The 24076-nt window shown below is 44.2% G+C and overlaps 2 non-coding genes across 2 annotated transcripts; both read right to left on the minus strand.

Moving 5' to 3' along the window:
• Positions 1 to 16814: 16814 nt before the first annotated feature.
• Positions 16815 to 16903, minus strand: trnar-ucg (transfer RNA arginine (anticodon UCG)). The gene is given in 2 exon segments: positions 16815 to 16850; positions 16867 to 16903. It is a non-coding gene; the product is annotated as a tRNA-Arg (tRNA).
• A 6291-nt stretch (positions 16904 to 23194) lies between these two features.
• Positions 23195 to 23283, minus strand: trnar-ucg (transfer RNA arginine (anticodon UCG)). Its single transcript is given in 2 exon segments — positions 23195 to 23230; positions 23247 to 23283. It is a non-coding gene; the product is annotated as a tRNA-Arg (tRNA).
• Between the last annotated feature and the right edge of the window lie 793 nt (positions 23284 to 24076).

Genomic DNA, 24076 nt, shown 5'->3' on the forward strand with positions numbered 1-24076 from the left:
ATAAATACAGATTGAACATCATTTGGAAAACAACAATTGACCCTTCAGCACTTTTGTGTTTCAAGACAACAGCACCAGGGTAGCGGGAGATGGTGGGGGGAAATATTGAATGGAACACAATCCTTGCTGTCCTGTAGACTCTGCAGAAACCTGTTGGGTATGAGAGGTTTAGAGGGATAGAGGCCAAATGTGAGACGAGGACATCACTCAGCCTCCTGCACTGCAAAGAAACAAAAACTCAAACCTATCCACCTTCTTCTAACAACTCAAGCCTTCCAGGAAGGACCTAGCTTGGCATGAACAAGATGCACCGAGGGGGCTTTTTCCGTGCTGTAACATTCTATGACCCCCCATAACCAAACCATGTACATCTCTCAGACTGGGTGCTATTCACGGAGATTGTGACAAAATCCCTGGTCTACAGGCAGGACACAAAGTTGGCGACGTATCGGATTGGCCACCCCCTCGCCTCTCAGAGTATTTTCCCCAAAAGTAAAATTGACTCGTGGAAAGTTTCAAAACATGTTTGATTTTTTGCAAGAGTAGACAAGTTACACGAGAACCTGCCGTTAGCGCCACTAAGGTGCGTCCACTAGTGCCGTACGTTAATCGTATGTTATTACCACGAATTTTAACTCGGGTTTCCTCTTGTGTCAAGTCGCAACGTGAGAATCAGCTATTATAGCTTCTCACCGCTCCCATTGAGTGCCACTGTTTGCAGGGTGAAAGGTCACCCGGTCCCCACTGCTCTGACAAATCTGTAACTCAGGATACAGACACAAGAGCAGTGGGCGGGCAGCATCTCCATCAGGTAGGCTGCCAGAGTATACAGCCGGATATCCACCCATCTGCCAAGTAACCCCCCCTCCCCTGTATCCACCTATCACTTGTCAGGCCTTGGTCTGCCCTCCATCTCCTTCCCAGCTTTCTTTCCCCTACTCCATCATTCTGAACCAGGATTCTGACATGAAACATCACCTATCCCTGTCCTCCAGAGAAAGTGCCTGACCCGCTTATGTCCTCCAGCACTAACCAGCAGGATGGAGATGAGCTAGAAATGCAGGCGGAAATGGCACGTGGAGTTTAATCTGGACAATAGATGTGTTGAGCTTTAGACAGCCATGTGTGAAAGATAATGATACAATATATAGCCAAGTCTTAAAGTGAGAGTGAAACATTTAAAAGGGACATAGACGGTGGTGTGTATGCGGAATCAACATCCAAAATGTAAAAGGTTGATACAATTTAAAATAGGAAGGATTTGCATGGATATGGGCCAGCACAGACAATGGAGACCAGCTGAGTTAGGCAATTTGGTCGGCATGGATGAGTTGGGTTGAAAAGTGTTTCCGTGTTGCACAGACATACTGTAACTATGAGCCTTAGGGCATTGATGTAGAGGGGCGTGTGAGGGTGTAAGTTCATTGCTTCCTGAAAATGACAACACAAGTAGATGGAGTGCTGAAGATGATGTCCAGCATGTTTGCCTTCATCGGTTGGAGCATCGGTAGAAACGTTGGAAGGGCACACAGCGGATATATGTAACATTATTTAGAGCACATTTGGAGTATTAGAACAATAGAATCATAGAAAATAGATGCATGAGGAGGCCATTCGACCCTTCGAGCCAGCACCGCCATTCATTGTGATCATGGCTGATCATCCCCTATCAATAACCCGTGCCTGCCTTCTCCCCATATCCACTAGCTCCTGGAGCTCTATCTAATTCTCTCTTAAATCCATCCAGTGACCTGGCCTCCACTGCTCTCTGTGGCAGGGAATTCCATAAATTCACAACTCTCCGGGTGAAAATGTTTTTTCTCACCTCAATCTTAAATAACCTCCCCTTTATTCTAAGACTGCGGCCCCTGGTTCTGGACCCCCCCCCCCCCCCCCTCATCCTTCTAAATTCCAGTGAATAAAAGACTAGTTTTTTCAATATTTCGACATATGACAGTCCCGCCAATCTCCTGAATCAACGCTGCACTGCTTCAATCACAAGGATGTCCTTCCACAAATTAAGAGACCAAACCTGTACACAATACGCCAGATATGGTCTCACCAGAGCCCTATACAACTGCAGAAGAACCTCTTTACTCCTATACTGAATTCCTCTTGATATGAAGGCCAACATTCCATTAGCTTTCTTCACTGCCTGCTGTACCTGCACGCCAATTTTCAGTGACCGGTGTACAAGGACACCTAGGTCTTGCTGTACCTCCCCCTTACCTAACCTAACCCCATTGAGTTAATAATCTGCCCCCTTGTTTTTGCCGCCAAAGTGGATAACCTCACATATATCTATATTATACTGCATCTGCGACGCATCTGCCCACTCACTCAACCTGTCCAGGTCACCCTGCAACCTCCTAACATCCTCTTCACAGTTCACACTGCCACCCAGCTTTGTGTCATCCGCAAACTTGCTAGTGTTGGTCCTAATTCCCTCTTCCAAATCATTAATAGATATGGTAAATAGTTGCGGCCCCAAGTCAGGCTAACTGATCTGTAAATCCCCGTTTTCTCTCTCGCTCCTTTCCTGAAAAGTGGGATAACATGTCATGTTTTCCTCTAATCCACAGGAACTGAATCTGAATCTATTGAACATTGGAAAATGATTACCAATACATCCACTATTTCTAGATCCACCTCTCCGAGGACCCTGAGATTCAGACCATCAGGTCCTGGGGATTTATCATCCTTCAGTCCCATTAGCCTACCCAATACTATTTCTCGCCTAATGAAAATTTCGTTCAACTCCTCTACCCCTTAGATACTCTGTCCTCCAGCACATCTGGGAGATTGTTTGTGGCTTCCTTAGTGAAGACAGATCCGAAGTACCTATTCAACTCTTCTGACATTTCCTTGTTGCCCATAATAATTTAACCCCTGTCTGCCTTCAAGGGACCCACATTTGACGTTGCTGCTCTTTTTCCCTTAACAAATCTAAAGAAGCATTTACTGTCCTTCTTTATGTTCCTGGCCAGCTTCCCTTCGTACTTCATCTTTTTAGCCCGTATTGCCCGTAGTCAGTGTAAACACCAAGGTCATTGGATTATGTTACAAAAAATGTCCGTGTACTAACACATAAAATACTCCAAAACGGAGCATAAAACGTGCTGGCGGCGTTTTATTGAGTGAAGCTGAATCAATAATAATCTTATCTCGATTTACTTTTGAACGACAGTTCATTTTAAGTTGCTTCCTCATTTTTCAGTGGTTTCCCGATAATAAAAACGGGTTTAACCGGAGATACATTTTAATATTTTGTCAACCTCCCGTGTTTATCTGAGTAATATGTTTTCGCCAAATTTCCATCAACCAGTTCGGCTGCGGAGCAAAGATTACTGTACGCTTTCTTGGAATTTCCGAAATATTGTGTTCTTCTCCCGCCGTCGCGTTATTTTTTATGTGTAGGAAGGAACTGCACATACTGGTTTAAACCGAAGTTGGATAAAATAAACTGGAGTAACTCGGCGGATCAGTCAGCATCTCTGGAGAAAAGGAACATGTGACGCGTCGGGTAGAGGCTCTTCTTCAGACCCTTGTTTAATGCCTGATGAATAAATGTTCTGAAATCGATAAGCGGATACTTTGGATATTCCAAAGACGCAATAAATACGGATTGCACATCATTTGGAAAACAACAAGTGACCCTTTGCAGTCTAAAATCAAACTTAACCCAGCAGCCAAATGCAGGGTGGCGATCCGAAACATGTTCTCCGCAGATGTTAATTCACCACTTTTGTGTTTCAAGACAGCAGCACCAAGGTAGCGGGAGATGGTGGGAGGAAATATTGAATGGAACACAAGCCTTGCTGTCCTGTAGACTCTGCAGAAACCTGTTGGGTATGAGAGGTTTAGAGGGATAGAGGCCAAATGTGAGACGAGGACATCCCTCAGTCTCCTGCACTGCAAAGAACAAAAACCTCAAACCTATCCACCTTCTTCTTGCAACTTCAGGAAGGACCTCCAGGAAGGACCTAGCTTGGCATGAACAAGTTGCACCGAGGGGACTTGTTCCGTGCTGTAACACTCTATGACTCCCCATAACCAAACCATGTAAATCTCTCAGAGCGGGAACCATTCTTGAAGCGCACGGAGATTGTGACAGATTGCGTCCACGTCAACCATCGATTACCCGAACCCAATTTCTCGTTGATCCCACTTTCGCATCCCACACACCAGTGACAATTTACAGAAGTCAATGGACCCACAAACCTGTGCGTCTTTGGAGGTTTGCTACTCCGCTTTGCTGTTCACAATGATTATGAATTAACCCCCCCCGGTCTCACGCACATGGAATTAGTTATTCTACATACACGGTTTAATGACCCATATCAGGTTTACCGCTTAATTTTCAATTCATCTCACACCCAATCCTAAAGAAAATCACTCCACAGTTGATTATTAAAGTAAACGTGCCTTACGGGGACTGCAAAGACTTAATAATATTACTACATACACTTCAGTAGTATATAACTCTGTATATTTAAATCAAACATCAACATAAAATGGATTTGACACAAAGGTTCAATGTCACCATTTTAATATGGTAGTAAAAACAGACGAGAAACATGTAGAATGTTTATGATAATGTCGACATATGATAGTGAACGACAATCTTCTGTTTGAGTGATGTAAACCAACCTGTGCCCTGACAGGGATTACACCAGGCATTTATCTATTCCATCCTACCATTGAATTATTATTTGAGGACATTCACACCATGCCACACATTACCAATGCAGGTCGACCTAATTTCAGTGTTTAGTTACAACAGGCAAATTACTTAAACATTCTTAAATATTGTCAGATAATTTATTAACCCGGGGGCTGTAAGTGGAAACAAATGGAAAGTATATTTAGAACATAAACACAGAAAAATAATTGGTTTACCCAAAGAGTGACAAATGTTTGGAATAATCCTGTAGGCAGAGAAGAGTCCAAATGAAATCAGTCGACACATCACCCATCCTTTTTCTCCAAATATGCTGCCTGATCCGCCGAGTTACCCCAGCACTTTGTGTCTATCTACCAGCAAATGGTCCTACTTTAGAAGAGGTGACTTTGTCAAGGCCCAGATTCCCTGCAATGTCACTCTAACTGGGTTAGGCAGGAAACGGGTTGACTTTAGGTGGAGAGAGCAGAGTGATAGAGTGAGAGTGGGTGGAGAGAGATGAGAGCAAGTGGGGAGAGAAGAGGGGAGAGAGGTAGGGAGGGAGAGAAAGGGGGGGGGGGGGGGGGGGGAGAGGGAGAGAGGGGGAGAGAGAGAGAGAGGGAGAGAGGGGGAGAGAGGGAGAGGGAGGGGGGGGGGTGGTGAGAGTGGGTGGAGAGCGCAAGGCCAGAGGGAGCTGATTGGTGGATTAACAAAAGTATTTAAGAAGATAATAAACACTGAAACAAGCTGTTCTAAACCTGGCAGCTGTGTCACAGAGCTCGGGTTACTTGGAACTGTTGACTTCAGTACAGAGTGCTGCAGGCTGCAACCTGCCCAGTCAGGTGAGGTGGTGTTCATTATCTTGTGTCAGACCTCATTATAAAAGCGCACACCCAGGGCCAGAGTCTGGATGCGATGGGTAGTTACAGGGATTCACTGCATCCTTCTCAACATTGAATTTGACTATCCCAGTTTTCTGTTTTGTAACGAAATCACTTTCCCCACAGACAGACTCATCTTTCACCATTCCCCTTCTGATTGAAAGTTGCAGCAGCAGCTATGACATGCAATTTGCATTTCTAACACATTCGTTTCTGTGTAATCACTCTAGCTGTCTCACAGCAGCTCATCAGCCAAATGCCTCCGAACTAAACACCAGCCTGGTCCCGTCAGAAACTTCCCTCTGTCCCAGCCTTCCTTCCCTCGCTCCCCCCACCCTCATTGCAACATTACACTGCCTTGTTCACGCCTCTCACTGAGTGCTGTGTACAGCTCAGGCCACCACATTACAGGAGATGTGTGCAGAGGAGATCCCCAGACACTACTCTGTACAGAGGGCCTTCAGTTATGGGAAGGTATTAGATAATCTGGACTTTTTCCCCCTGTAATGAGCAAGACTGATAGAGATAGTCATTATGCAGGGCATAGATATCTCATTCCCCACGATAGGGACATAAAAAGGAGGGCAGATGGTTCAGGTGAGTGGAGAGAGATATAAAGGGGACCTGAGGGATAAGTTTATTTGACATAGAGAATGGTTGGTACCTGGAACACGCTTTCAGATGAGGTGGTGGAATGTAACACAGTTACTTCATCTCAGGAGCATTCACACAGAGGTAATTAGGCAACACACATAGGGATAGGTTCTCAATCCAGTCAAACAGGATCAGTGCAGATTGGCAAAAAGGTTAGCATGGACGTGATGGGCTAAAGGGTCTGCCTGTGCTCTATTATCCGTGACTGACTCTGTCACTCTCTCTACCTACCTAGATGCCGCCTGACCTGCTGAGGATTTCCAGCATTTCGCTTTAGATGTCCTCTGCTATAAGAGTGACCATTCATTCTGTAGGTCCCGAGTATGTGTGCACTGACTATGGGCTGATCTGCAGTCTCTTGCCAGTCACACAGAGGCATCACACGGCTCCCATTGAGTGTCACTGTTTGCAGGGTGAAAGGTCACCCGGTCCCCACTGCTCTGACAAATCTGTAACTCGGGATACAGACACAAGAGCAGTGGGCGGGCAGCATCTCCATCAGGTAGGCTGCCAGAGTATACAGCCGGATATCCACCCATCTGCCAATCACCTGTATCCACCTATCACTTGTCAGGCCTTGGTCTGCCCTCCATCTCCTTCCCAGCTTTCTGTCCCCGACTCCATCATTCTGAAGAAGGATTCTGACATGAAACATCACCTATCCCTGTCCTCCAGAGAAAGTGCCTGACCCGCTGATTTCCTCCAGCACTACCCAGCAGGATAGAGATGAGCTAGAAATGCAGGCGGAAATGACACGTGGAGTTTAATCTGGACAATTGATGTGTTGAGCTTTAGACAGCCATGTGTGAAAGATAATGATACAATATATAGCCAAGTCTTAAAGTGAGAGTGAAACATTTAAAAGGGACATAGACGGTGGTGTGTTCTCCCCATATCCACTAGCCCCTAGAGCTCAATCTAACTCTCTCATAAATCCATCCAGTGATCTGGCCTCCACTGCCCTATGTGGCAGGGAATTCCACCAATTCACAACTCTCTGGGTGAAAACGTTGTTTTCTCACCTCAGTATTAAATGACCTCCCCTTTATTCTAAGACTGTGGCCCCTGGCTCAGGACCCCCCCCCCCAGCCCCTCATCCTTCTAACCTCCAGTGAATACAAGCCTAGTCTTTCCAATATCTCCACATATGACTGTCCCGCCACCCCTGGGATCCATCTCGTGAACCTACGCTGCACTGCTTCAATCACAAGGATATCCTTCCTCAAATTAAGACCAAAACTGTACACAATACTCCAGATGTGGTCTCAACAGAGCCCTGTACATCTGCAGAAGAATCTCTTTACTCCTATACTGAAATCCTCTTGTTATTATGGCCAACATTCCATTAGCTTTCTTCACTGCCTGCTGTACCTGCACGCCAATTTTCAGTGACCGGTGTACAAGGACACCCAGGTCTCGCTGTACCTCCCCCTTACCTAACCTAACCCCATTGAGATAATAATCTGCAGCCTTGCTTTTCCACCAAAGTGGATAACCTCACATATATCTATATTATACTGCATCTGCGACGGATCTGCCCACTCACTCAACCTGTCCAGGTAACTCTGCAACCTCCTAACATCCTCTTCACAGTTCACACTGCCACCCAGCATTGTGTCATCCGCAAACTTGCTAGTGTTGCTCCTAGTTCCCTCTTCCAACTCATTAATAGATATGGTAAATAGTTGCAGCCCCAAGTCAGGCTAACTGGTCTGTAAATCCCCGTTTTCGCTCTCGCTCCTTTCCTGAAAAGTGGGATAACATGTCATGTTTTCCTTCAATCCACAGGGACTGAATCTGAATCTATTGAACATTGGAAAATGATTACCAATACATCCACTATTTCTAGATCCACCTCCCCTAGAACCCTGGGATTCAGACCATCAGGTCCAGGGGATTTATCATCCTTCAGTCCCATTAGCCTACCCAATACTATTTCTCGCCTAATGAAAATTTCGTTCAGCTCCTCTACCCCTTAGATCCTCTGTCCTCCAGCACACCTGGGAGATTGTTTGTGGCTTCCTTAGTGAAGACAGATCCGAAGTACCTATTCAACTCTTCTGCCATTTCCTTGTTGCCCACAATAATTTAACCCCTGTCTGCCTTCAAGTGACCCACATTTGACTTTGCTGCTCTTTTTCCCTTAACATATCTAAAGAAGCTTTTACTGTCCTTCTATATGTTCCTGGCCAGCTTCCCTTCGTACTTCATCTTTTCAGCCCGTATTGCCCGTAGTCAGTGTAACCACCAAGGTCATTGGATTAAGTTACAAAAAATGTCCGTGTACTAACACATAAAATACTCCAAAACGAAGCATAAAACGTGCGGGTGGCGTTTTATTGAATGAAGCTGAATCAATAATGATCTTATCTCGATTTACTTTTGAACGACAGTTCATTTTAAGTTGCTTCCTCATTTTTCAGTGGTTTCCCGATAATAAAAACGGGTTTAACCGGAGATACATTTTAATATGTTGTCAACCTCCCGTGTTTATCTGAGTAATATGTTTTCGCCAAATTTCCATCAACCAGTTCGGCTGCGGAGCAAAGATTACTGTACGCTTTCTTGGAATTTCCAAAATATTGTGTTCTTCTCCCGCCGTCGCGTTATGTTTTATGTGTAGGAAGGAACTGCACATATTGGTTTAAACCGAAGTTAGATAAAATAAACTGGAATAACTCGGCGGATCAGTCAGCATCTCTGGAGAAAAGGACCATGTGACGCTTCGGGTCGAGACCCTTCTTCAGACCCTTGTTTAATGCCTGATGAATAAATGTTCTGAAATGGATAAGCGGATACTTTGGATATTCGAAAGACTCAATAAATACAGATTGCACATCATTTGGAAAACAACTAGTGACCCTTTGCAGTCTAAAATCAAACTTAACCCAGCAGCCAAATGCATGGTGGCGATCCGAAACATGTTCTCCGCAGATGTTAATTCACCACTTTTGTTTTTCAAGACAACAGCACCAGGGTAGTGGGAGATGGTGGGGGGTGGGGGGGGGGGGTATTTCATGGAACACAAGCCTTGCTGTCCTGTAGACTCTGCAGAAACCTGTTGGGTATGAGAGGTTTAGAGGGATAGAGGCCAAATGTGAGACGAGGTCATCACTCAGTCTCCTGCACTGCAAAGAACAAAAACCTCAAACCTATCCACCTTCTTCTTGCAACTTCAGGAAGGACCTCCAGGAAGGACCTAGCTTGGCATGAACAAGTTGCACCGAGGGGGCTTTTACCGTGCTGTAACACTCTATGACTCCCCATAACCAAACCATGTAAATCTCTCAGAGCGGGAACCATTCTTGAAGCGCACGGAGATTGTGACAGAATCCCTGGTCTACAGGCAGGACACAAAGTTGGCGACGTATCGAACTTACAGGGACATTGACCACCCCCTCGCCTCTCTGAGTATTTTCCCCCCCGACATTCTTCCTCTATTTGCAAGGCCTCCCTTGAACTGAAACGCTCCAATTGATCGCTCTCTACCGCAGGGATTTGCTCCCACATTATGTAATTGTTTAGAATTTACAGCATGGGAACAGGACCTTTGGCCCACCGAGTCCACGTCAACCATCGATTACCCGAACCCAATTTCTCGTTGATCCCACTTTCGCATCCCACACACTAGTGGCAATTTACAGAAGTCAATGGACCCACAAACCTGTGCGTCTTTGGAGGTTTGCTACTCCGCTCTGCTGTTCACAATAGTTATGAATTAACTCCCTCCCCCCCCCTCCCGGTCACACGCACGTGGAATTAGCTCTTCTATATACACGGTTTAAAGACCCATATCAGGTTTACCGCTTAATTTTCCATTCATCTCACCCCCAATCCAAAATAAAATCACTCCACAGTTGATTTTTAAAGAAAACGTGCCTTACGGGGACTGCAAAGACTTAATAATGTTGCTACATACAATCCAGTAGTATATAACTCTGTATATTTAAATCAAACATCAACATAAAATGGATTTGATACAAAGGTTCACTGTCACCATTTTAATATGGTAGTAAAAACAGACGAGAAACATGTTGAGAGTTTATAATAATGTCGACATATGATAGTGAACGACAATCTTCTGTTTGAGTGATGTAAACCAACCTGTGCCCTGACAGGGATTACACCAGGCATTTATCTATTCCATTCTACCATTGAATTATTATTTGAGGGCATTCACACCATGCCACACATTACCATTGCAGGTCGACCTAATTTCAATGTTTAGTTACAACAGGCAGATTACTTAAACATTTTTAAATATTGTCAGATAATTTATTTACCCGGGGGCTGTAAGTGGAAACAAATGGAAAGTATATTTAGAACATAAACCCAGAAAAATAATTGCCTTACCCAAAGAGTGACAAATGTTTGGAATAGTCCTCTAACAGAGAAAAGTCCAAATGAAATCATGATAGTTGTAAACGCACGAGCCACTAAGGTAAACGCACGGGCCACTACGTTCCTACAACGTCTTTAAATGTTTCAATTTTTAACTTCAAAAGTACATTTTACTCGTGGAAAAAGTTAAACATGTTTGAATGTTTTCAAGAGTTATCAAGTTTCACGGATATCTGCCGTGAGCGCCACAAGTCGCTAAGTTGTGTCCACGGGGTGTGAGTGGCGGGGCCTAACCGCAGCGGCTCGACTACAGTCGTCTGTCTTTTTTTATTTTTGTCTTGTTAAATTTATGTCTTTGAGTCGGTTTTTATTAAGTTTTTAGCTGTGTATATGTGGGGGGTGGGGGCTGTGGGACACCGTTAATATCTTCCCTGTGCAGGGAGCCGACTATTCCCTGTCGGGTCTCGGATGTCGTTGGGCCTAACATCGTGGAGCCGGCGGCGACCTCCAGCCGGGACTAACCTGAGGGCTCCAGTTGCAGAGCCTGCGGAACGGACATCGCGGAGCTGGCCAACTTCGGAGTGGGAAGAGCTGTGGTGGCGCGCGGCTGCGACCCGACTTTTGGAGTTCGGAGGCACCGGCCGCAGACCCGGTGGACGGGAACATCGGGAGCTCGCAGGTCCCTGGTGGGAGACCGCTTTTCCGAGCTCCGCAACGGCGACTTCTCCCGCTGGAATCGCGGGTTTAAGGACATGGAGCCGGGGCCTAACATCACACGGCGTGGCTTAAACGGCCTCAGGACTTACCATCGCCCGCCCGGAGCTTTAACATCGGAGCCCCAGTTCGCCACGACACTGCAGTTGGACTGCTGGACCACGGGAGAAGGAACAAAGGGAAGAGATAAAGACTTTGCCTTCCATCACAGTGAGGAGATGTTGGAGACTCACTGTGATGGATGTTTATGTAAAACTGTGTTAAGTGTGGGTCTTGGATTGTGTTGTAATGTTAAACTGTAGAAATTGAATTTCGTTCAAACCCAGGTTTGAATGACAATAAATAGCATTCTATTCGAGTTCCGATCTTCCCGCTACGTTAATTGTACGTGATTACCACGATTTAACTTTGTTTTAAACTCGGTGTAACTCGTGGGTGAGCTTGCATAGTGTGACAGGTCAAGCTTCCCCCTCACCTAAAACCTTTACCCTCTGGTTCTTGATTCCCCTTCCCTGGGAAAAGACCTTTCTATTCCACTCATGATTTTATTCTCCTCTATAAGATCACCCCTCATCCTCCTGCACTACAAATAATAAAATCCTAGCCTGACCCACGACTCCGTATAGCTCAGGCCCTCGAGTCCTGGCAACATCCATGTAAATCTTCCATGGTGTTTTGTGTTCCATGATGTTTGTGTGAATTGAATTGTTTGTGTGTCTTGCAGGAATAGTTTTGTTTGTATGGCTGTAGAAACGGAGATTCGTTTGAGCCTCACTGTGGATCACATGCCCGATATATATATTGATTGATTGATATTGATTGATATGCACCTGTTCCAGCTGATAGCCAGGAACATCTGTGGGGAGAAACATCTCTGGAGAAAAGGGATGGGTGATGTTTCGGGTCGGGATCAGTCTGAAGATAGGTCCTGAGCCGAAACATCACCTATCCCTTTTCTCCAAATATGCTGCCTGACCTGCAGAGTTACCCCAGCACTTTGTGTCTATCTACGAGCAAATTGTCCTACTTTAGAAGAGGTGACTTGGCCAAGGCCCCGTTTCCCTGCTATGTCACTCTAACTGGGTTAGGCAGGAAACGGGTTGACTTTAGGTGGAGAGAGCAGAGAGATAGTGTGAGATGGGGTGGAGAGAGATGAGAGCAAGAGTGGGGAGAGAGATGAGAGCAAGTGTGGGGAGAGAGGGGAGAGAGGGAGAGTGGGGAGAGAAGAAGGGAGAGTGGGAGAGATGGTGGTGAGACGGGGAGAGAGAGGGAGAGAGAGGGTAGGGAGGGGAGAGAGGGAGAGAGAGGGGAGAGAGAGTGGGTCCCTCAGATGGTCACGTCGCAGTTTATTTATTTATGGTTTTGACATCGGTTGGAAGCTGCATACTATATCTCGTTGCACTGATGCACAATGACAATAAAATATATTATTATTATTATTATTATTATTATTATTATTATTATTATTATTATTATTATTTATTGTGAGAAAAGGGTTAATAGGGATGGTTGATTTATACTAGAACTCTGAAAAATATAACTTAGAAAGAAATGAGCTTATCAGCAGAAGCCAGACTGCTGGTAGAATAAAGTAACAATATACAGAACAGAGAGAAATTCTAGATAAAGAAAGTAACAAAGATAAAAACTCCAGCAGAAGCCTTAGGAGTCTTTGACGTCAGGAGATGGTCCGAGACGTTCCTGGACATTCTCGTGGGAATGTGGGCTTTATGTTATGATTGGACGAAACTCGATGGGGAGACATGAGGTAGTGACCATAGTGAAGAAAGGTATAAAGATAGAAAGCATCTCCATCTTCGGTGTGCCTCTAGGGGACATCAGAGGAGAGGCACCTATTCTGCAGAATATGAAATTAATAAAAACACTTCTTTATCTGAATTTGTCTCAAGAGCATTTATGATAGTTGAATCTCACAACTTGGGGGCTCGTTTCCGAGATCCAATACTCTGGACAGCTGACGGGAGTAGACGGACGAAGGGAAGGTGCACCCTGCTGAGTTCAGCGGTCTCAGACTCCTTGCTTGCCGTCAGCTGTTTAAGCAGTAGTATCCGGACCACACAGAGACTCGGCAAAGAAGTGGAAGTAGTTGGAAATCGCGAAAAATCAATCGAGCAATTCCAGTGCGTGGCACCCAGGTAGGAAAATGACTATTAAGTACTTCCTGGGCAATTGAGAATGATGAACACGGTATGATGAACACGTATTAAGAATATATAAGACCTTGTACGGGCAAGGCAGATATGATGAACACGGTATTGAGAATATGATGAACATGGTATTAAGAATATGATTATGATAAATAAGGTAATTAAACACGGTGTTAAGAAAAAGAGAGGGGAAAAGGCTGTGGGCCAAATCCCCGCATTCTGCCCAATAGTCCGTTGTGGCAAATGCTGGACCCTGGAGGGCAGGAAATGCCCAGGGGTTGGAGAAGCCAACAATGATAAGGTATAGTCCGTTGGGGCAAATGCAGAGCCGGAAGGAGCCAAAATACCCAAAGGAAAGAGAAGACAGGGGCCGGGGTGGACGAAGATCACGCGGCCAACAGGACGGGGAGTCAAAGGGCAGAAGGGGAAGATAAGAAGTTCTGTAGAAATTAGGTCTGACAAGAACAGTTAGATCAATCCTTTAGGTCTGACAAGAACAGTTAGATCAATTCATTTTCACAGAAGTGAAAAGCAAGTAGTAAAGATTATGTTGCAGGCAGTAGAAAAACAGCAAATAAGGAACAGAGACAGGATGATGAGGGAGTTGCTCCCGGAAGTAGCAGATAAGAAGACGGCAAAGGCCGGGGACAAGAGTGCAGGACAGGGAGAAAACATAAAATGAATAAGCTATTTGAAGTAAGAACGGAACGAATGTGATTTGTATGTAAAAACCGGTTTGGAACGAATAGTTGTAAGATGAAAGGTTGGAATGAGCAAGTTGTAAAATTGAACACAGACGGCCCCCCCGTGGCGGGGGCGAGAATTTCCACTGTAGTTAAAATTACTGCAAGCCGTGGGGGATTGCGAACAAGCTCTTTGTATCCTCGTAACCTGAAAACGGGAAGTTGTAACAATCAGCTTTTGATTTTCTTTTAATTGTTTCTTCATGTTCTTTTAGATTTCTTGTTTAGATTTAGATGGACCAGGAAGAAGGACCCTTTAAACCTGAAGACAAGGTATATGTATGAGTTTTCTAAATCACCGACCGATGTTCGTTTAGAAGGTTGAGATACCTAGTACGATTTCAATAATTACATGAGGGCTGTCCCACAGGTACGAATAGATAATAGCCCTGAGGTAAGTGAACAGGTGGACAAAGAAGAGTAGAGTTTTAACAATAACTTGTTTGACATCAGTGGTGGGAAATATTGGAAAGGATACTAAAGACAATATTATAGGTATTTGGACAAATAGGGTAGGATTAGGAAGAATTAGCATGGATTTGTGATTGTGATATTTGACTAATCTTGATTTTTCTTAAAAGAGGTTATTAGGAAAATTGATGAGGTTAAAGTGGTGAACTTCAGTAAGGCCTTTGACAAGGTTCAATAAAGGGAATAAGGTTGGTTAAGAAGCGGTTAGTAAGGAATAGCAAGATGGATTAAAAAGTGGCTGTATGGGAAATGTACAGAGAGATTTAGGTCATTTGGAAGAGTGGGTTGAAACATGACAGATGGGTTTAATGTTGATAAGTGTGAGGTGATACATCTTGGCAGAACAAATTCAAATTAGACTTACATGGTAAATTATTGTGAATTGAGGAATGAAGTTGAACAGAGGGATCTAGGAATAACTGTGCATAATTCCCTGAAGGTGGAATCTCGTGTAGAAAGGATGGTAAAGAAAGATTTTGGTGTGTTGGCCTTTATAAATCAGAGCATTGTGTATAGAAGTTGGGTTGTAATGTTAAATTGTACAAGGTATTGGTGAGGTCAATTGTGGAGTATGGTGTATAATTTTGGCAGGCATAATTATAGGAAAAAGGTTAACAAAATAGAGAGTACAGAGGAGATCAATTAGAATGTTGACTGGGTTTCAGCAACTAAGATACAGAGAAAGGTTGAACAAGTTAGGTTTTTATTATTATTTGGGAAAGATAGAAGGAATACCCACCATGGTAATGATGTTTTCTTAAGGAACTGTTTACTGGCAGTATCTCATTCTATTACAGAATTAAAAACCAAGTTTCAAAACCAAAAACCCATCTCGACTTGCCAATCCATTCTGTGAAAGCAGAGAACTGGGATCTTGTAAAATCATGGAAGGCAGAAAAGCTGCAACCTAAGTGGACTGGACCCTACCTTGTGTTATTAATCACCGAGACAGCATTACGAACAAAAAACAGGGTGGACACACGCAAGCCGATTTAAGGGTCCTGTAGAGGCCCCACCGGACAATATCAGCCCGTAGACTGTGCGTGAAGGGAAGGAACCATTGACTTTGTGCCTATTCGGATGTTGTATCATTCCCTGCGCTGGCCTTCAGAAAACACTGTATGACTAGCGAGAGGAGGATATGGAGGCGAAGCATCTGCTGCTAGCACTAGAAAAGGAAGATATAGTATAAATCAAAAGATGCGTAGCAAAAAGAAAAATGGTGGATTGTGAGAAAAGGGTTAATAGGGATGGTTGATTTATACTAGAACTCTGAAAAATATAACTTAGAAAGAAATGAGCTGTCAGCAGAAGCCAGACTGCTGGTAGAATAAAGTAACAATATACAGAACAGAGAGAAATTCTAGATAAAGAAAGTAACAAAGATAAAAACTCCAGCAGAAGCCTTTGACGTCAGGAGATGGTCCGAGACGTTCCTGGACATTCTCGTGGGAATTTGGGCTTTATGTTATGATTGGACGAAACTCGATGGGGAGACATGAGGTAGTGACCATAGTGAAGAAAGGTATAAAGATAGAAAGCATTTCCATCTTCCTTGTGCCTCTAGGGGACATCAGAGGAGAGGCATCTATTCTGGAGAATATGAAATTAATAAAAACACTTCTTTGTCTGAATTTGTCTCATGAGCATTTGTGCTAGTTGAATCTCACAATTATAATTATATTATATATTATTATTATTATTATTATTATTATTATTATTATTATTATTATTATTATTATTATTATTATTATTATTATTATTATTATTATTATTATTATTATTATTATTATTATTATTCCTTCTCTGTCCTGAGGTACTCACATGTTTAATAAAAACTACTATTATTCCGGTAGCGATAAAAGCAAGACCTCGTGCCTCAAAGGCTAGTGTGCATTGACCTTAACATCCACCATTATGCCATAATTCCAGAGGCTGATGACGGAATGCATTAAATCCAGATTACCAACAAGCACTCATCCAATGCATTTCGCCGACCGCCACAACAGACCCGAAGCTGATGCCATCTCCCTGACACTACACCTGGATAAGAGAAAAATCCACGCCAGCCATCTAGTGCTCTATTTCCAATACCATTATCCCATCATAACTCATCTCAACACTCAATCATGCGGTGAATAAAGTGGTTGATTGGTTGAAACAAAACATCCAGTTTGGTTAACGACCATGACAGGACTCGAACCTGCAATCTTCTGATATCATCGCATCAAGCGCCGAAGTCAGACGCCTTATCCATTAGGCCACACGGTCCCTTCCCGTTGAAAGATCGTGTTTGAAGATCCCAGGGAAAGCAATGGGAATAATTGTGCGGCCGGTGTCGTGTTGAACACGAGAAGGAAATGATGTAACAACATGGCTTGTGTCGGAAGGAACTGCCGATGCTGGTTTAAAACGAAGGTAGACACAAAATGCTGCCTATCCCGCTGAGTTACTCCAGCATTTTATGTCTAACAACACAGATTGTTGTGTTTCAACATGAGGTTTTAACAACACAGATATTACAGTGGTTGAAGTGGTGTGCCACGCATAATGTGTCCGTGACGGCACTAGGAGAAATCGCAATTGAAATGATTTTTAGGAGCCTAGGAATTTACAATCGCCCGTGTTTTTTCCTCAACGCTATAGTGCGGCCATGCTCTCTATGGTGCGATGTACGGAGTGAACTGTTTCAAGGTCTAGACGTATTCTGAGTGGAATGGATTTCTTGAGGCAAACACATGTTTTCTTCTCTGTTGGCCATCTGAATCACCAAACTGTTTCCCTCGTGTAAGTCACAGTGTTATGATGATATTCCAAAACCATGTAAAAGGCAATATCCTGTGTGGCGGAATGATCTTTACGCTGCAAAATTATTTGCGTATATCCCCCTCTGATAAGCTTCAGCTTCTGAAGGAAAGTCGTTTTTCCCTGTTTATTGGCTGCAAAGCGAGATCAGGCAACGTTGATAGTATTAGCGTAGGACCCCCGGTGCACGTAATGCATTCCTTGCTCGATTTGACCAGAAGTCCAACGGGGCGATAACATCTGTCCCATCAGACGGAGTGTGCCATTTTCCCCGAGTCACAGTTGCAAAGTAAGATATGCCTTCCTGCGGGTTAAAATCACAGAAAGCAACTGATTCGCACGGAGTTCTTGGCCTCCACCGTAGGAACTGCTAAAACCAAATAGAGCAGTGGGTCTTAACCTGGGGTCGTGACCCCTCGTTTAGGGGGGCTTTCCGGGGGTCATGAAGTCATAAATAACATATCATTTTGTTGAGCCCATTTTTAGGAACCTTAACAAAGGTACATACCAGACAGTACTTTGTTCGCGTCTGCGCGTACCTATACGCACATGAACTGTGTGTGTGTTGTGAATCATATCTGCCAAGAAGCGCACGTATAGTAAAGCATTTCTCAAGTTTGGCTTCATATGCATTGTTCAAAAATCCGTGGTCAAGCCGCAATGTGGTCTCTATAACCATATAACCATATAACAATTATAGCACGGAAACAGGCCATCTCGACCCTACAATTCCGTGACGAACAACTTTCTTCCCTTAGTCCCACCTGCCTGCACTCATACCATAACCCTCCATTCCCTTCTCATCCATATGCCTATCCAATTTATTTTTAAATGATACCAACGAACCTGCCTCCACCACTTCCACTGGAAGCTCATTCCACACCGCTACCACTCTCTGAGTAAAGAAGTTCCCCCTCATGTTACCCCTAAACATCTGTCCCTTAATTCTGAAGTCATCTCCTCTTGTTTGAATCTTCCCGATTCTCGAAGGGAAAAGCTGATCCACATCAACTCTGTCTATCCCTCCCATCATTTTAAATACCTCTATCAAGTCCCCCCTTAACCAGGTGCCAAGGATTTTAGCCACGAGAGCTTGAAGCCCAGCAAACCCAAGATCCATTTGGAGTCTTGTCACAGCGACCTGGCGGGGAAGGGCGCGGACTATTTCAAACTAAAACAAGCCGCACTTAAGGATTCCGGCATCGGTTCGACGGGTCACTGCTCTCGTCCCAAAGAAGCAACGCTGGAGGATTCATACCGGATTGCTTATCGAATCGCACAGACTAAGGAACCTCACACCATCGGTGAGGAGCTTATCAAGCCAAGCCTTCTTGAAGCAGCGAACATGATGCTGGGCGAACAGCAGTCAAACACGTTCAGACACATTTCTCTTTCAAAAGCCGAATCTTGTTCCCAACTGCTGCCTTGAGGCACGAGGTCTTGTTGCCTTGTCCCCAACTGCTAGTCTACGTTCGTTACTTCAATGGAGAAACCATGACGCAGAAGGTTAAGGGGGGACTTGATAGATGTCTTTAAAACGATGAGAGGGATAGACAGAGTTGACGTGGATAAGCTTTTCTCGCTGAAACTAGGGAAGATTCAAACAAGGGGACATGACTTGAGAATTAAGGGACAGAAGTTTAGGCGTAACATGACGGGGAACTTTTTTACTCAGAGAGTGGTGGCTGTGTGGAATGAGCTTCCAGTGAAAGTGGTGGAGGCAGGTTCGTTTTTATCATTTAAAAATAAATTGGATAGTTATATGGACGGGAAAGGAATGGAGGGGTACGGTCTGAGCGCAGGTATATAGGACTAGGGGAGAATACGTGTTCGGCACGGACTATAAGGGTCGAGATTGCCTGTTTCCATGCTGTAATTGTTATATGGTTATATGGTTATATGAATGAGGAGAGCCCACGAAGCCATTGGACACTACCACTTGGGGAGAAGATGTGTTCAGAATGCTGGAAGCCTTCCTCATCAAACATGAGCTTGACTGGGAACGACTTGTCGAATGTGTACAGATAGGGCACCTCCCATGGTCGGATGCAGATCCTGCTTCAAAGCCTTAGTGAAGGATGTCACTCCCCATGTCTCCTTCGCCCACTGCATGATACATCGCCAGGTTTTAGCGATGAAGACTCTCCCTCCTGGTCTTCGACAAGTGCTTTCAGATGTGGTGAAGATTGTGAAGCACATCCAAGGGAGCGCAACAAACTGAAGAATCTTCAAAGCGTTGTGTGAAGAAATGGGAGCCGATTGCACTGTTCTGATCTTCCTCACAGAGAAGAGCTGGCTTTCACGTGATAAAGTTCTCAATCTTTGTAGGGTGTACTGAAAAGGAGAATCAGCTTCATGAAAAGATGCAGGATGGACTGTTCGTCATGAAGGTTGCTAACTTGGCCCTCTTCTTCGCCGAGGTGAATTCCTTTAACCCCCCCCCCCCCCCCCCCCCCCCCCCCCCCCCCCCCCCCCCCCCAATGCTACCCACTGCTGGTGACAAAGTAGCAGCATTCGGGGGGAAAGTTCAACTTTATAACCATATAACCATATAACAATTACAGCACGGAAACAGGCCATCTCGGCCCTACAAGTCCGTGCCGAAAAACGTTTTTCCCTTAGTCCTACCTGCCTGCACTAATACCACAACCCTCCATTCCCTTCTCATCCATATGCCTACCCAATTTATTTTTAAATGATACCAACGAACCTGCCTCCACCACTTCCACTGGAAGCTCATTCCACACCGCTACCACTCTCTGAGTAAAGAAGTTCCCCCTCATGTTATCCTTAAACTTCTGTCCCTTAATTCTGAAGTCCTGTCCTCTTGTTTGTATCTTCCCTATTTTCAAAGGGAAAAGCTGATCCACATCAACTCTGTCTATCCCTCTCATCATTTTAAAGACCTCTATCAAGTCCCCCCTTAACGTTCTGTGTTCCAGAGAATAAAGACTTAACTTATTCAACCTTTCTCTGTAACTTAGTTGTTGAAACCCAGGCAACATTCTAGTAAATCTCCTCTGCACTCTCTCTATATTGTTGACATCCTTCCTATAATTGGGCGACCAAAATTGTACACCATACTCCAGATTTGGTCTCACCAATGCCTTGTACAATTTTAACATTACATCCCATCTTCTATACTCAATGCTCTGATTTATAAAGGCTAGCATACCAAAAGCTTTCTTTACCACCCTATCTATATGAGATTCCACCTTCAAGGAACTATGCACGGTTATTCCCAGATCCCTCTGTTCAACTGTATTCTTCAATTCCCTACCATTTACCATGTACGTCCTATTTTGATTTGTCCTGCCAAGGTGTAGCACCTCACATTTATCAGCATTAAACTCCATCTGCAATCTTTCAGCCCATTCTTCCAAATGGCCTAAATCACTCTGGAGACTTTGGAAATCCTCTTCATTATCCACAACACCCCCTATCTTGGTATCATCTGCATACTTACTAATCCAATTTACCACACCTTCATCCAGATCATTGATGTACATGACAAACAACAAAGGACCCAACACCGATCCCCGAGGCACCCCACTAGTCACCTGCCTCCAACCCGACAAACAACCACCCACCATTACTCTCTGGCTTCTCCCATTCAGCCACTGTTGAATCCATCTTGCTACTCCTGCATTTATACCCAACAGTTGAACCTTCTTCACCAACCTTCCATGAGCAACCTTGTCAAAGGCCTTGCTAAAGTAATATAGACAACATCCACTGCTTTACCCTCGTCAATTTCCCTAGTAACCTCTACAAAAAATTCAAGAAGATTAGTCAAACATGACCTTCCAGGCACAAATCCATGCTGACTGTTCCTAATCAGACCCTGTTTATCCAGATGCTTATATATATATTATCTCTAAGTATCTTTTCCATTAATTTGCCCACCACTGAAGTCAAACTAACAGGTCTATAGTTGCTAGGTTTGCTCTTAGAACCCTTTTTAAACTATGGAACAACATGCGCAGTACGCCAATCCTCCGGGACTATTCCCGTTTCTAATGACATCTGAAATATTTCTGTCATAGCCCCGGCTATTTCTACACTAACTTCCCCCAATGTCCTAGGGAATATCCTGTCAGGACCTGGAGACTTATCCACTTTTATATTTTTCAAAAGTGTCAGTACTTCTTTTACTTTGATACTCATAGTATCCATAGCTACTCTATTAGTTTCCCTTACCTCACATAATTCAATATCCTTCTCCTTGGTGTATACCGAAGAAAATAAATTGTTCAATATCTCCCCCATCTCTTTTGGCTCTGCAGACAGCTGTTCACTCTGTCTCTCCAATGGACCAATTTGATCCCTCGTTATCCTTTTGCTATTAATATAGCTGTAGAAACCCTTTGGATTTACTTTCACCTTACTGCCAAAGCAACCTCATAGCTTCTTTTAGCTTTTCTAATTTCTTTCTCAAGATTATTTTTACATTCCTTGTACTCTCCAAGCACCTTATTTACTTCATGCTGCCTATAATTATTGTAGATCTCCCTCTTTTTCCGAACAAGATGTCCAATTTCCCTTGAAAACCAGGGCTCTTTCCAATTGTTACTGTTTCCTTTCAACCGAACAGGATCATAAAGATTCTGTACTCTTTAAATTTCCCCTTTAAATGTCCTCCATTTCTCTTCTACATCTTTCCCATAAAACAAAACTTTAACAGAGAAGAGTCCAGGACGGTGACACGATTATCTTCTCTGAGGTGACGACTCTCCAGATACTGAATGCCACTTCCACGAGGAGATCTCAACGCGCCGTCTGGCAATTAGTGAAGCTTTGAACTTTACTTCCCCGGAGTGGACGACCGCTCTCGTAATGAGTGCAACGTCGCACGCTTTTTCCATTGAGGACGGTGCCATCAGTGATACTAACGTGGCCGCTAAGGTTGAATTTTACCGAATTCGTGAAGATGCGCAACTCAAGAGTAACTTCATGGAACAGGATTTCGCCACGTTTTGGCTGAAAGTTAAGGACTGTCCTGTTCTTTCGACGAGGGCCATGAAAGAACAGGACCTATTGGTCCAGTCCCCCTCAACGTATCGCTGTGTGGCTGGATTCTCAACCAAGGTAACTCTGAAAACGGTGGCACGCAAATAGGCTTGTGATCGACGCTGACATGATGCGCTGCCTGTCGAGCATTCCTCCTCGTTTTGATCGCCGAAGCAATTTCAGCCGTCCCATTGACTGAGTAATGGCAGATATGTTTTAATAAATCGGGCTGTTTTGTATTTCAATTTTTGTTTCGGGGGTCACGGTACTGACCAAGATTGTCTGATGGGGTCGTGGGGCCAAAAAAGTTATGAACCACTGAACTAGAGGGAGTGTTCACGGACATCTTTAATCTCTTCCTACTCTGTCCTGAGGTACCCACCTGCTTCACAAATACTACTATTATTCCGGAAGCGATAAAAGCAAGACCTCGTATCTCAAAGGCTAGTGTGCATTGACCTTAACATACACCATTATGACACAATTCCAATGGCTGATGGTGTAACGCATTAAATCCAGATTACCAACTAACATTCGTCCAATGCAGTTCGCCGACCGTCACAGCAGATCCGAGGCTGATGCCATCTCCCTGACACTACACCTGGATAAGAGATAAATCCACGCCAGCCATCTAGTGCTCTATTTTCAATACCATTATCCTATCATTACTCATCTCAACACTCAACACTCAATGATGCGGTGAATAAAGTGGTTGATTGGTTGAAACAAAACATCCAGTTTGGTAAACGACCATGACAGGACTCGAACCTGCAATCTTCTGATATCATCGCATCAAGCACCGAAGTCAGACGCCTTATCCATTAGGCCACACGGTCCCTTCCCTTTGAAAGATCGTGTTTGAAGATCCCAGGGAAAGCAATGGGAATAATTGTGCGGCCGGTGTCGTGCAGAACACGAGAAGGAAATGATGTAACAACACAGATTGTGTAGGAAGGAACTGCAGATGCTGGTTTAAAACGAAGATAGACACAAAATGCTGCCTATCCCGCTGAGTTACTCCAGCATTTTATGTCTAACAACACAGATTGTTGTGTTTCAACATGAGGTTTTAACAACACATATAATTACAGTGTTTGAAATGATGTGCCACGCAGAATGCGTCCGTGACGGCACTAGGAGAAATCGCATTTGAACTGATTTTTAGGAGCCGAATCTACAATCGCCCTGTTTTGCCTCACCGCTATAGTGCGGCCATGTTCTCCGTGGTGCGATGTACGGATTGTTTCAAGGTCAAGACGTATTCTGAGTGGAATGGACATCTTGAGGCAAACACATATTTTCATCGCTGTTGGGCGTCTGAATCACCAAACTGTATCCCTCAAGTAAGTCACAGTGTTATGATGACGTTCCAAAACCATGTAAAAGGCAATATCCTGTGCGGTGGAATGATTTCTACGCTGCATAATTAGTTGGTTATATCACCCTCCGATAAGCTTCAGCTTCTGAAGGAAAGTCATTTGTCCCTGTTCTATTATTGGCTGCAAAGCGAGATCAGGCAACGTTGATAGTAATAGCGTCGCCCTCCCCACTGAACGTAATGCATTCGTTGCTGGATTTGAGCAGAGGTCCAACGGGGTGATAACATCTGTGCCATCAGACGGAGTGTGC

This window comes from Leucoraja erinacea, chromosome 2 (assembly GCF_028641065.1).
Source record: "Leucoraja erinacea ecotype New England chromosome 2, Leri_hhj_1, whole genome shotgun sequence".
NCBI lineage: Eukaryota > Metazoa > Chordata > Chondrichthyes > Rajiformes > Rajidae > Leucoraja > Leucoraja erinaceus.